This window comes from Ammospiza nelsoni, chromosome 2 (assembly GCF_027579445.1).
Source record: "Ammospiza nelsoni isolate bAmmNel1 chromosome 2, bAmmNel1.pri, whole genome shotgun sequence".
In the NCBI taxonomy this organism is placed as follows: Eukaryota; Metazoa; Chordata; class Aves; order Passeriformes; family Passerellidae; genus Ammospiza; species Ammospiza nelsoni.
The window spans coordinates 84452508-84467204 of NC_080634.1; the positions used below are offsets into that span (position 1 = coordinate 84452508).

At 37.2% G+C, this 14697-nt stretch overlaps 1 long non-coding RNA gene across 1 annotated transcript in view; it reads right to left on the minus strand.

Annotated features, from left to right (window-relative positions):
* The window catches only part of LOC132070254 (uncharacterized), a 1108023-nt gene extending 1093532 nt beyond the window's left edge, over positions 1-14491 (minus strand). Inside the window, exon 1 of the long non-coding RNA XR_009417925.1 lies at positions 14399-14491. This is a non-coding gene — a long non-coding RNA (uncharacterized LOC132070254). The remainder of the gene's footprint in view (positions 1-14398) is intronic.
* Positions 14492-14697: the final 206 nt, after the last annotated feature.

The window sequence follows — 14697 nt, forward strand, 5'->3', positions numbered from 1 at the left end:
GGGAAGAGATGAGGGACATGGCATGGACACTTAAAAAAAGAAATTAAAAAAAATTTTCCAAAGACAAGCCCATCAAAAGGCAGGCCAAATGCCATCGTGTGCAGGAACATGCAATAAATCTTGCCCAAATTAATCCCTGCTGCATGCCAAAAAAGAAAAGAAGGACTTGCAAACATGCTGGAATGGAGATACCATCAAAGGAATAGCAATTGGAGGAGAAAAAAAAAAAATCTTGGAAATTTTGTGACTACAAGAAAATGGACCGGGATTCCATCCAGGGCAGTGTAAAGGACCAAAACATGCCCAAACAAGCTGACAGAAGCGGCAAAAGAAGGGGAAAAGGTTGAGGAGGTAGAAACAACTTGGAGGAGAAGAGATGAGGGACATGGCATGAGTTCTTAAAAATAAAATAAAAAAAAATTTCCAATCTCAAACTCATCAAAAGGCAGACAATATGCAGTCTGCACTCAAGTGCAGGGACATGCAATAAATCTTGCACAAATTGGTCCCCGCAGAAGGCCAAAACAGAAAAGAAGGACTTAAAAACACTCTACAATGGAGCTACCATCAAAGGAATTGCAAATGGAAGAGAAAAAAAATAATTTTGGAAAGTTTTTGACTACAAGAACATGGACCGGGATTCTATCCAGCGCAGTGCAAAGGACCAAAATAGGCCAAAACTAAGCTCGCCGATACTGCAAATGCATTGGAAAAAGTAAAGGAGCAAGACACAGATTGGAGGGGAATAGATGAGGGACATGGCATGGATAGTCAAAACAACAAGAAAAAAATTTTCGCAAAGTCAAAGACATCCAAAGGCAAGGTGTGCCATCAGGTGCAGAGACATGCACCAATGATTCGTCTATTGGTCCCCATTGAAATCGCAAGATTCCTTTTCCCTTCCCGAAAGGAAATGAAATTTCCTTTCGGGAAGGGAAACTGAATCTTGCGAAGCCCAAAAGAAAGACATACAAACACTCTGGAAAGGAGATAGATAGGATCAAATGAAATGCAATTGCAAAAAACCTCAAAAAAACCAGAAAATGGGGACGTGTAGTGTCTTCAAAAAATTGGCTGTGAGGAAATGAGCTGCATTGTAAAGGACCAAAACTAAGCTCACACATCTTGCAAAAGCATGGGGAAAAAGTCATGGAGGAAGACACAACTTGGAGGGGAACAGATGAGGGACATGGCATGGATACTTAAAAATACTCAAAAATCTTTCCCAAAGCTAAAGCCATCAAAATGCAGGCAGGCCATATGCCATCAAGTGCAGGCACATGCAGCAAAGCTTGCCCAAAATGCATCCCCACTGAAGGCCAAAACAGAAAAGAAGGACTTGCAAACATGCTGGAATGGAGATACCATCAAAGGAATTGCAATTAGAGGAGAAAAAAAGAAAATTTGGGAAATTTGGTGACTAGAAGTCAATGGCCCGGGATTATATCAGGTGCAGTGCAAAGGACCAAACTATGCCAAAATTAAGCTCACAGACGTTTCTAAATCAGGGGGAAAAGGCAAATAGGAAGACACAACTTAGGGGGAAGATATGACGGACATGGCATGGATACTTAAAAAAATACAAAAAAATGAAAAAAATCTTGCCCAAAGTCAAAGCCATCAAAAGGCATGGCATGCCATCAGGTGCAGGGACATGCACCAAAGATTCCTCTATTGGTCCCCATTGAAATCGCAAGATTCCTTTTCCCTTCCCGAAAGGAAATTTCATTTCCTTTCGGGAAGGGAAAAGGAATCTTGCGAAGCCCAAAAGAAAGGCTTACAAACACTCTGGAAAGGAGATAGGATCAAATGAAATGCAATTGCAAAAAACCTCCAAAAAAACCAGAAAATGGGGACGTGTAGTGTCTTCAAAAAATAGGCTGTGAGGAAATGAGCTGCATTGCAAAGGACCAAAACTAAGCTCACACATCTTGCAAAAGCATGGGGAAAAAGTCAAGGAGGAAGACACAACTTGGAGGGGAACAGATGAGGGACATGGCATGAATACTTAAAAAAAAAAAAAAAAAAAACCACAAAAATCTTTCCCAAAGCTAAAGCCATCAAAATGCAGGCAGGCCATATGCCATCAAGTGCAGGCACATGCAGCAAAGCTTGCCCAAAATGGATCCCCACTGAAGGCCAAAACCGAAAAGAAGGTGTCAATGGAAGGAGACCCAGACATCAATTTGATCATCACAGGCCCAATTTTATTGATCAGTACGGCGGGTTAAATACAGTTAATAATGAGCTTCATACATATTGCAAAAGTTGAGCTCAGGATTGGTCAGTTACATATCAGCACCTACGCCTACTTCTGCATTCCTATGGTTCTACTTTTGATACTTTTCACATATTCTCAGGATATATTCAGGACTAATCTCTACTCCCTTTCCTCATGTTGCAGTAAGGTCACTGCTGACCTTTCCTTTTAGCTTGCTGACTTCTGACTTTTCTCCTTCAGCTTAACCAGCGGCATTATTTCAGCGAGGCCTTTCTCAGCTAACCAATTATTAATAATACTCTCACAAGAAGGACTTGCAAACACGCTGGAATGGAGATACCATCAAAGGAATTGCAATTGGAGGTGAAAAAAAGAAAATTTGGGAAATTTGGTGACTAGAAGTCAATGGCCTGGGATTATATCAGGTGCAGTGCAAAGGACCAAACTATGCCAAAATTAAGCTCACAGATGTTTCTAAATCAGGGGGAAAAGGCAAATAGGAAGACACAACATAGGGGGAAGATATGACGGACCTGGCATGGATACTTAAAAAAATACAAAAAAATGAAAAAAATCTTGCCCAAAGTCAAAGCCATCAAAAGGCATGGCATGCCATCAGGTGCAGGGACATGCACCAAAGATTCCTCTATTGGTCCCCATTGAAATCGCAAGATTCCTTTTCCCTTCCCGAAAGGAAATGAAATTTCCTTTCGGGAAGGGAAAAGGAACCTTGCGAAGCCCAAAAGAAAGGCTTACAAACACTCTGGAAAGGAGATAGGATCAAATGAAATGCAATTGCAAAAAACCTCCAAAAAAACCAGAAAATGGGGACGTGTAGTGTCTTCAAAAAATAGGCTGTGAGGAAATGAGCTGCATTGCAAAGGACCAAAACTAAGCTCACACATCTTGCAAAAGCATGGGGAAAAAGTCAAGGAGGAAGACACAACTTGGAGGGGAACAGATGAGGGACATGGCATGAATACTTAAAAAAAAAAAAAAAAAAAACCACAAAAATCTTTCCCAAAGCTAAAGCCATCAAAATGCAGGCAGGCCATATGCCATCAAGTGCAGGCACATGCAGCAAAGCTTGCCCAAAATGGATCCCCACTGAAGGCCAAAACCGAAAAGAAGGTGTCAATGGAAGGAGACCCAGACATCAATTTGATCATCACAGGCCCAATTTTATTGATCAGTACGGCGGGTTAAATACAGTTAATAATGAGCTTCATACATATTGCAAAAGTTGAGCTCAGGATTGGTCAGTTACATATCAGCACCTACGCCTACTTCTGCATTCCTATGGTTCTACTTTTGATACTTTTCACATATTCTCAGGATATATTCAGGACTAATCTCTACTCCCTTTCCTCATGTTGCAGTAAGGTCACTGCTGACCTTTCCTTTTAGCTTGCTGACTTCTGACTTTTCTCCTTCAGCTTAACCAGCGGCATTATTTCAGCGAGGCCTTTCTCAGCTAACCAATTATTAATAATACTCTCACAAGAAGGACTTGCAAACACGCTGGAATGGAGATACCATCAAAGGAATTGCAATTGGAGGTGAAAAAAAGAAAATTTGGGAAATTTGGTGACTAGAAGTCAATGGCCTGGGATTATATCAGGTGCAGTGCAAAGGACCAAACTATGCCAAAATTAAGCTCACAGATGTTTCTAAATCAGGGGGAAAAGGCAAATAGGAAGACACAACATAGGGGGAAGATATGACGGACCTGGCATGGATACTTAAAAAAATACAAAAAAATGAAAAAAATCTTGCCCAAAGTCAAAGCCATCAAAAGGCATGGCATGCCATCAGGTGCAGGGACATGCACCAAAGATTCCTCTATTGGTCCCCATTGAAATCGCAAGATTCCTTTTCCCTTCCCGAAAGGAAATGAAATTTCCTTTCGGGAAGGGAAAAGGAACCTTGCGAAGCCCAAAAGAAAGGCTTACAAACACTCTGGAAAGGAGATAGGATCAAATGAAATGCAATTGCAAAAAACCTCCAAAAAAACAGAAAATGGGGACGTGTAGTGTCTTCAAAAAATAGGCTGTGAGGAAATGAGCTGCATTGCAAAGGACCAAAACTAAGCTCACACATCTTGCAAAAGCATGGGGAAAAAGTCAAGGAGGAAGACACAACTTGGAGGAGAACAGATGAGAGACACGGCTTCGATACTTAAAAAAACAAAAAAAAAATAACCACAAAAATCTTTCCCAAAGCTAAAGCCATCAAAATGCAGGCAGGCCATATGCCATCAAGTGCAGGCACATGCTGCATGGCTTGCCCAAAATGGATCCACACTGGAGGCCGAAACAGAAAAGATGGAATTAGAAACACTTTGGAATGGAGATACCATCAAAGTAATTGCAATTGGATTAGGAAAAAAAAAATTTGGGGATTTTACGGACTTTAAGGTTATGGCACGGGTTTATATCAGGTGTACTGCCAAGGAGCAAATCATGCCAAAAATAGGGAGACAGATATTGTATCAGAAGGGGAAATAGTGAAGGAGGGGAACAAAACTTGGAGGGGAAGATATGAGGTACAAAATGTTTCAATTTTAAAATTTAAGTATTGAGTTTCAGAGATGCATGTGAGAATGCTGCTCCCACGTTAATTCACAGAATTGTAGATGCCAAGCCCTCTTTTCCTGAAGGAGTAATCCAAACAAGAACTTTAGGAAAAGGTTTTTTTAAGACATTAACTGTCTTTTCTAATACTTTTTCATTTTTAAGAATGAAGAAATGTATACTTATCATAAGCATTCATAGATATTTATTCTTGGGAAGAGATTGGAAATATAATCTGCTTTTGATTATGATAAAATATCACAACTTGTGCCACCACACACCATGAATTACCAAATACTTGAGCCATTTGAAAGCAGAAATCACAAATCTAAGGTGAGTTTAGGAATTTCCTTCCTTTCCACATGTGTAACCATTGCAGGAAATCTTCACAGCAGAGGATTCAGCTTAGTCTATAGTTTGCTTTGAGGATTTGATGAATGTTTTTCATCTTGAGAAAATATTTCCACAGATGTTATGCATATATTGTCCAAACATACTTAATTTTAGGCAAGGGGAAAAGCAAGGGAATATAAAACCATTCACAGTAGATATTCTCATATGGATTTAAGCATCCTCAGTTGCCCCTAATTTAGTTGTTCTTCAGCTCCTAAATCCATTGGTGCTTGTGCACCTAGGAGAAGCAAAAGCATTCTGCGTGCAACAAAAATGGTTCTGCCACTCTTGTAATGTTACAGCAAGCAAATGTACAGTATTGTTTAATATGTAAATACATTAAAAAAAAGGGGGGGGAACAAAGCTCTGTTGATATAAACTTGGTTACTCTATTACTAGGTATTTTTGTCCCAGTCAAGCTGTAGGAATTTCCCAAGGAGTGTCTCTGCTCTTATTCTAAACGTGGAAGAGTTGTTCAGGGTGGATAATACAGAGACAGTTTGGGCCTTATGAATATTTCAAACATTTGTATTTTCAATTATGTTCTTAATTATGAAACAAACTCAGCAACATTAATTTTGAAAGGACTGCATAATTCTTGGATATATTTCTGTACAACTATCTTAGCGAGACATCTGTTCTCCAAAGCTAAATATTTCTCCAAGCTTTCCCTTAAATCTAAGCTGGCAAGGTGGGCAGAGTATCAGTTTGGTATTAATTAAAGAGATCTGCATTAGTTTAGAAAAAGCTAATTTCTCTGCCTGTATACAGCATGTATTTCCTGCTATGCTTTGCATTCCTTTAAATAAACTAACTGTATTCCTGACACTCTCTATTTTTCTCCTAGAAAATGTATGCATTTCGAAAGATTAATTAAAAACAGATGCTGACATTCCCATCATATTACAATGACCTGCACATCCAGGAAATCACTGTTGCCATATATACATTGTAGTTTTATCTGCAGATTTCTATCGTCTAGGGATCAGACTCAAGGCCTAAAGTACTGATGGACATTTTTCAGAAAGCTCATTGTTGAGGAGTTTCAATCTTACCTTGAGACAGAGAATTTCCTTGTGCAAAACAGAAGCATGATTTTTTTTTTAAATATCATGTAATAAATATGCATGAAGAGCACTGAATTTTCAAATATAGTAACATGTAATAAAAAGACTATGTTTGTTTTAAATTAAGATCTGAGAATACACAATTAATGCAGAATAAGTGAAAGAGTATTCAAGTGGGAGAACTTATATAAGGACATGAGATGGAAAACTAAATACGAGGGTTTTTTTTTTCCTGAAAGAATTGGAACAAGATTTTTAATTCTCTGTCAAACTTCCTGTTTTGTTTTGTTGGGTTTTTTTTGTTTGTTTTTTAAAGCTATTTGCTTTATAGAAGTAACACTTTGGTTTACAGTTCCAGTAACTAGCCCGATTAATTCACTGCACTGGACCCTACTGACTTTTATTCTTCTCTATTATCACCCCAATTTTACTGGTGATAACTTGTAACCACTAGAGTAAATGTATATGGCAAAACAAAGCCAATCATTAATTAAATTTTCCTCTATGAGTTCATGCATCCATTCAGTTAGTTTCCAGCAAAAACATTCACAGACAGTCTAAGATTAAATAAAAAATAGAGAGAAACATTAGTTGGAAGGGCTTTCAATCGAGGAACAGAAGGTAGATCCTGTGTCCTGTCTGAACAAACATGTTGTGACCGTACCAAATTTCTGAATAAGCTATCAAAACAGAAAGCGGTTATTAAATAAGTATGAACAATGCATATTTCAGGGGCCCTTGATTAGTTAAAAAATTTCAGACATGGAAAACAAATCAGGTAAATGGCGTTATTTATGAAGACCTAATTATATATTAGCACTTTGTTATGGATTTTCTATCTATCCTTTCTGTTTCCACTACTTCTGTATAAATTAATCTTTTTCCACCTTGCTGATTCAAATATATATCTTACATCATTTCCTTCACATTCTCCCCTTCACACCTTGCCTCTTTTCTTTATAAAGACACACTGTAATAGCAATCCAGCTTGAATAACAAGGCACTTCAATTATGTGCTTATAAAGTTGGTTTACCTGACTTTTTTGTGACCAGAAGCACTGAAATGATCTGTAAGGATTCTGAGTAGAACACCTTGTAGTGCTCTAACTTAAGGAGTATAAATTACTGAACAAAGTCTATATTAGTCAGGAATAGTTGCAGTCACTGTGTTAGCAGCTCCTTTCTTCACTTAACCAAGAATCACTGTTGAGAGATTATTTGTTATGAAAAACATCTTCAAAATTATTCACATCCTCTACTTATTCCTTCCAAGAATTTGCTGCTCCCATTATTTTAACAGTTTCTGCTTGGACTATGAGTACTAACTACACAATGTACGTTTCACTGACAATTCTGTGCTAAGAATATGAAGGTTTGTTCTCTACTCATCCTTTCTATTATATTCATAGTCTCCTGAAGTAGAATATCCTTTCTCAGTTGCTAGTCATCTGGCACAGGCCCTGTAATTTCACAAAATGCATTTCACAAAATTTTCAAAGGAAACATACCGTTCCTTTAGCCTATGCATGGCAGATGTTTTGCCCACAATACAGCCCATTCCCAAAGGAATCAGGGTGCAGATATCACCTTGCATACAACACCTGCTCTCTGTAATGGAGATTTGGCACCCTGGAGACAGTGCCCCACAAGTGGGAAGGTACATGAGCCAGCATACAGGATGATCAGTGATGGGTGCAGAACATCCATGGCACATTTTTTGCAGGGACCTCTGGCCATCATCTATGTCCATCCCAGAGGAGAAATGAGCTCTCATTACCTTGTGAACCTTTGCTGTCCAAAGACTTCTCTTGAAATTATCACAACCAACACCACTTGCTATGCCAGTTAATCCCACTGCAAAATTACATGAAAGGGAAAATCTTTATTAAAATCATCAGTCTGTGTCTGGCCCTTATTACATTATGTATATATATATAATATGTAAAGTTGCACGATGATGTTACCTACTCATTACAGTTGTGAATTCTGGAATTACTTCAGGACCATCACAGACTCTGCTCACTTCATTCTGATAGGCCTTGGAGAAGTGTGCATTCAGCACCTGACTGAAGAATGGTCAGGCAAGAGAGACTTGGGCAACGTGGTCCTTAGTGCTAACTGGGTTTTGAACCCCTGCTCTACCTTATGCTTGAGAATGCTTACAAGCCATTGTGACAGGAGCCATAATTGCTAGACAAGATCCTTTCATAACCCTACACCTTTGATCCCTGTACTCAGAACACCTCTGCCTAGATATCTGCACATCACAGTAGATAGCAACTTCTATTTTAGGAAAAGATTTAGCAGAAATCTGAACTATGTGTAAACTTTGCTTAAAAAAAAATCAATTCTTGTGTAGAGGAAAAAGCATGCAAGAAAGCTGTACAGATCTTAGGGAATCAATGGAATGTAATGTGAGGGGCAATGTATCATGTCTTTCATCTCAGCTGAGGTATGACACTAGCACTGTGGTAGGCACCTGCTTGGTGTCAGTAAAGACATATCTCTGGCACCCTTCCCAATGAGGTGAAGCCCTCTTTGAAGTGTAGAATTGTCAGTCAGGAACAGAATTGTATATCCCATGAAGGTGCTGCCTTTCTTCATCTGATCTTTAGTTGATGCCTTCAGCCTTTCCACTCCCTGCCATGATCACCTTCTTAAAGAAGAAGGGGTTTTACCCCTGTACTTGACACTGGTGGGGCTGCACCTCAAATCCTGTGTTCAGTTTTTGTTCCTTCATGACAAGAAAGGGAGGTGCAGGAGGATGTCCAAAAACACCTGAAAAGAGGCAGTAGCAAGGTGAGTGTCGGACTCTTCTTCCGAATAACAAGTGACAGGGCAGGAGGAAATGGCACCAAGCTGTACTAGGCAAGGTTTAGGTTAGATATTAGGAAAGCTTTCTTCTTGGAAAGGGTGATCAGCAATGGAAAAAGGCTGCTGTGGGAAGTGGCAGAGTCTCCATCCCTGGAAATGTGAAAAGTACATGGCTGTGGCACGAGGGGACATAGTTTAGTGGTGAGCATCGCAGTGCTGGGTTAATGGTTGGACTCAATGGCCTTAGAGGTCTTTTTCCAACCTTTACAATTCCAAGACAGTCTAGAAGGATTCTGGCATGTCCAGTGGGTCATTTCATATGGACTGCAACTCTTACTGTGAGCTGTTTTCCAGAGCTATTTCTGGCCTATCCAGACCAGCCTGGAGAGTAACACTGTGGTTGTGCTAAGACCAAGAGATGGGGTAACACAATAGGTATGAATGGAGAGGGTGGACACAGAGGAAAGGCTGTGACAGCAGCAAAGTTCTCCAGGTGAAGATGAATTCAGGAATGGCTTTTTTCTAGGAGCATGTGGAAGAAATGTGCTGGTGTCTAGCTGTGAAGCACATTGTTATTTTGAAAGATGATGACATCCGCAAGGAGGTAGAGTGCTCAGCTGGGTTATTTGCTTCATGTTTTGCAGTTTATTAGAGTCAATGGGAGGTCTTAGCTATTCTCACCCTTCTCAGTGCTCTTGCTGCTTTTCTTTTTGAACTGAGCAGGCTAGTGCAAGACTACATATCCTAGATGAAATCACAGCACTGCCTTTTATCAGGGAATTGCAACATTTTCTAGCTTATTTATTGTTTCTTTGCATATTAAGTGTAAGATCTTGATCATTTTTGACAACAGATGCACACTGAGTTTTCTCCTGTGATGACCTGGTGCATTTCTCATCCAGTTAAGTTTTCACTTCTGTTAATTATTTGAGTATTTTTGTTCACATCCAAAGTTGCATTATTTTGCATTTGAGTTCCATTAAATAGCAATTCAATATTCCTAGTAAGAAAATAGATACTTTCTACAGTGTTCAAGGAGATAATTTATTATCAGTGTTTGTTGTGTTTTTCTTTGATCCTGCCTGCCCTGCTCAACTTTATCCCTTTTGGCAAACATAAGGAAATCTTGAAGGACAGCATCAATTATGAAGAGAAGTGAGTCTTAGTGTAAAATGTGTGTTGGTGAAAATAAAGGCAATGATAGTCTAACAATTTATATGGTTGTGCTTCCACACAAAAAGAATTGGTCACTTCAGGCAACTCAGAGTAGCTGAACAAGTACTTATGACTACCAGGAACCCAAGACTGAAGACACAACAACACTGGATTTGGCACGTTCTTTGACATCTCAGTAGGATATTTTCAATTAGTCTACAGTCTCCTAACTGGACTGGCAGCTTTTCTTGTACCTATCACCAGAACCTACACATTCTTGGACAATCAAATTAGCCAACAATCAAAAGGTTAAATACATATATATATGAAAATATATAAACCCTGTATTAAATAGCATGCATCTGACTCAGCTGAGTTTATTTTACGAAGTCTTTTTAATTTAATTTCAGTGACTATTCGCCCAAAACACACAAAATGACACATTCTTACTTTATATTTTTCTGAGCATATGGAACAGTGGCTTCCTCTCTGAACTCCAAATTTCTGAGCAATGCTTGAAGGATATGAATGGACTCAGAGTTTGCAAACCTGAAAGGAAAGAAGAAAGGTTACTTCCATGAAGTGCTTTACCTCTACACAATCTTAGTAAGGGATGGGTTTCAAACATTTCTTTGAAAGTAGTCTCCTACTTTTTAATATTTTTAGTTTTGTAAAAATATTTTCTTTCTTCATGATCTAAGCTCTGCAAATATATCTTCAGGATTTTTAAAGTATCTTTTTAATTTTTTTTTCAGTCATGCTCAACTGTATCACAGAAAATGTTTTTTTAAACACTAAAATTCATAGCTTTCCATAGCACAATTGCCCCAAACAGTCTATAACTCCCTTGCATTTTATCTAACTAGACAGTCTGATTGATTTATCTCATTTTCAGAACATCTAATTATTTTGAGAATGTACAGCATCTCTACTTGTCAAGTATTAGCTCTCATTTTGGTTTCATTTAACTTCTGGAACTCCTCTAATAATACTTTCAAGTGTGTCTTCAATTATGTTCAAAAACTTTCTATTTTTGCTTGTTCTTTCTCTGAAATTAAAATTTTACATAGGTGAAAAATCTCTACAGTTTTTACAGATGAATGATTTTTAAAGGGGAAAACATAGTAAAGGAGATTAACTTCAGAATTATGACATTTCCAAGAGCTAAAATCACAAGCAGGGAATTCACGCTGGTTTTATGAAGAAAAAATGGAAATACATATTGAAAAAAAAGAAAGCAAAAAGGGAAAGGAACAGACTCAGAAATTAGCAAAATGTTTTTCATCATAAATTAGGATCTTACAAATGGTTTAACAAAATAAAAGGATTATAGCAATATATAGCATGATGGGGGAAAATTAGTTATATTCAGAATCATGACATGAAAGACATTACTATATTTACTTTTGTTAGTTAAGCTTAACTGTTTGAGACATCTGTTCATGAATTTGATGGATAAGGCACATTTGTTGAAAGGGACTAGGTGACTGTCTTTAGCTTTTGCTAAGAATCATGTTTGACAATTTCTATTGCAATTCCTAAGGGTGTTTTAAAACTTTGAGTTGATATTTAACATGCTTAAGGAAAACTACTCTTGCAAAAGTTCATGTGTTGGAGTGGCAATTAAACACAGTAATTATTACAGATAAAGACTTACCTAAGCTCTTCTTTCATTCTTGTAATCCATGAAAGAGGAAGATATGTGCATATCTTTCTTTTCCCCCAGTCATATGCATAGAAATCAAAAGTAACATCATGAGAATCAAATTATGCCAAATACAAAAATCAAGCTGGTATTATAAATTATGAAAAATTCATTATAATTTCTGATTTTCTATCAAAACAGACAACTAGAAACTTTTTGCCTGGATATGTAACAGTCAAATTTGATCAAGCTGACTCCTGAGTTATGATTCATTTGATAAAATGCAGAAAACACCTTGCACATACTGATATCTGAGCTGGTCATCTTTGGATTTTTCTGTAGTTACTGCAGAGAAATAGACACTGTGATGGTAAAATATATCCTTTCCTGAAGCAAACATCTACAGTAACTTCAATGAATCACACTTTGAAAGTGTTTATTTCTCCCCATTGGTTGTAACTTAGTCCTCAGTGATGTGTGTGGATGCAAATATTCCACACTGACACTAGAAAAACAGTAAAATGAAACTGAAATTCATTTCAGCCTGCTTAGTTAAATTATAACCCCAGTATAGTCTATTTTAGCCAATATTAGAAATAAAAGCAGAGCTTACATATTAAATGTTAATTTCTGTAGTTTTTGATACAGAAGACATTCAGGTATAGTCCAAATAAACTTTAACTGTGGAATATGCAACTTCACTCTCTAGAATTATTGTATTTCTGAAAGATCATGTTAAGACTTCAGTGGTATCAGGCACAATGAGTCAAGGGAAGAGAAGACATCTTCAAAAAACAAAAAGCCACCTGAAAACGTGTTTTGCCCATGTTGCACTGTCTGTAGGATTTGGGAAATTTTTGTGCTTATTTTCTCCTTTGTTTTAAACTTTCCTTTATTATAAAGGAAAGTTGTGTCCAAAGATGATAAAAAAAGCAAAAAGCAGGATATTAACTCCACTGCACCACACAATGTTGGTTTTTAAAAAGTGTACATTGCTTTATTTAAGGTTTGAGGTTTTTTCCATTAATATGAAACATTTTCAGATATGAAAATCTATATAAAAATCAATATGGTCAATATGAACATCTTCACAAAAATATATGAAGGGTAATAAACTACAGAATTGTTTTGAAAATGAAATTATCTTGTGTATTTTCATTTGTTTAAAATGGCTTTACTTTACAAAACAGAAATTCTTAATTCCTACAAGTTTATTTCTTCACTATGTAAGTTGTCTGACTTGTAATTCTGCTTGACTGCACTACATTAAATGTACAGGTTTTAATATCTAAAAAAACCAATATTATAGATAGCCTGACGATCTTTTTGTCTTAATCTTGGGAGTTGTGAATCAAATATTTCTGTGACCAAACTGATTATTCCTGCAGATCCCACATAAGATTTCGTGGTGAGTCAGACCAGTTAATTTTTTGGTGTAAAATTTCTAGAATATCTCAGTAGATGGTGAGCCCGAGTTTCATTTTCTAATTTAATTTCAGAATCAGTATTTGAATAGGCATGGAACTTTTATGCCATATATTCTAAAATTTTTGTCTTCAGGTGGGGCAACAATAACTACAGGTTTTCAGTTACCTTTTTCTTCCACTGTTACCTGTCTCCAGTAAATGGCAGATTTCGGGCACTGTGTCTCTAAACAGTATATATTATTCTGCTCAATATATGTAGAAACTAAGCTTGGACAAGATAAGAAGAATAAGACAGTCTGACAAGATATGACAGATATGAAGTAAAATGATATTTAGTAAAAATATTGCATGGTGGGGTTTTTTTCCTCAAAACTTAGTTGAAATTTTCAGTCTTATTTGTAGGAAATCAGCATGAAATAAAATGCCAGCAAAAACATGCATTATTAAAGTATTGATAACATGAAAGCTTTAAAAGTTCTTGAAATTTGCCCAAAAATTTCTGTATTGTATGTTAAAATACTTTTTTTTTTAAGTGATCAGCTATCAAAATCTGTTTTAAAGTCAAGTCAATTAGAAGAATAGGATGATGTGAGAGAAGCAACAATACAGCAGCCTAATGTGGAACTGTGTTTCTTGTAACAAGCAGTTCTAAGTCTAGCATCTGAGCAATACAGAGGGATTTCTTTTTTCTTTGATTATTTAAGCACTCATTGAAATGAATTTGAAGGCAAATTAGAGTTTGGAGATATGAAACAACTCATGCAAATTCTTATCTTAGTGATAGACCCTTCACTTTTCAACTTTGAGTATAAATAAGCATGATTTGAGGTGTCTGGAAGGCTGAAAACCCACTTGTCAGGAAAGTACAATCCATTATTCAACCCATGGGCAGGGAAATAATGACTGCATCTTGAACAGTCATCAGTCTCCAGAGGATTAGTGCTTTTTTTTATGGGAACGTACACAACTTTCCCCTGTCATCACATAACTGCTCAGGCTCTGGTGCCTGTTTGTCATGACCCAGCCTGTATTTCAGAGTGGCTAGCATGAATGTTGTTTTTTGGAAGGGCCCATCAAATTGGAATTCACAGAGGAGGACACACCAGAAAAAAAAAAAAAAAAAAAAAAAAAAAAAAAAAAAAAAAAAAAAAAAAAAAAAAAAAAGAAAAAAAAGAAAGAAAGAAAAAAGAAAAAAATAGATGAGGTGAGACAAAGCTGAATTTCATATTCCAAAACTATTCCCCTGGGAAATGAGAATTCAGAAGGTATTCACAATGATTCAACGCTGACTCTCTGTTAAGCTAGGCTAACACTGATGGAAGCATGCTCTTCAGTATAAATTGCTTTTGAAAGGAGCCAGTGGCCTTGTTTGTTGGGGTGATAGGTCATAGAGGAGATTTTC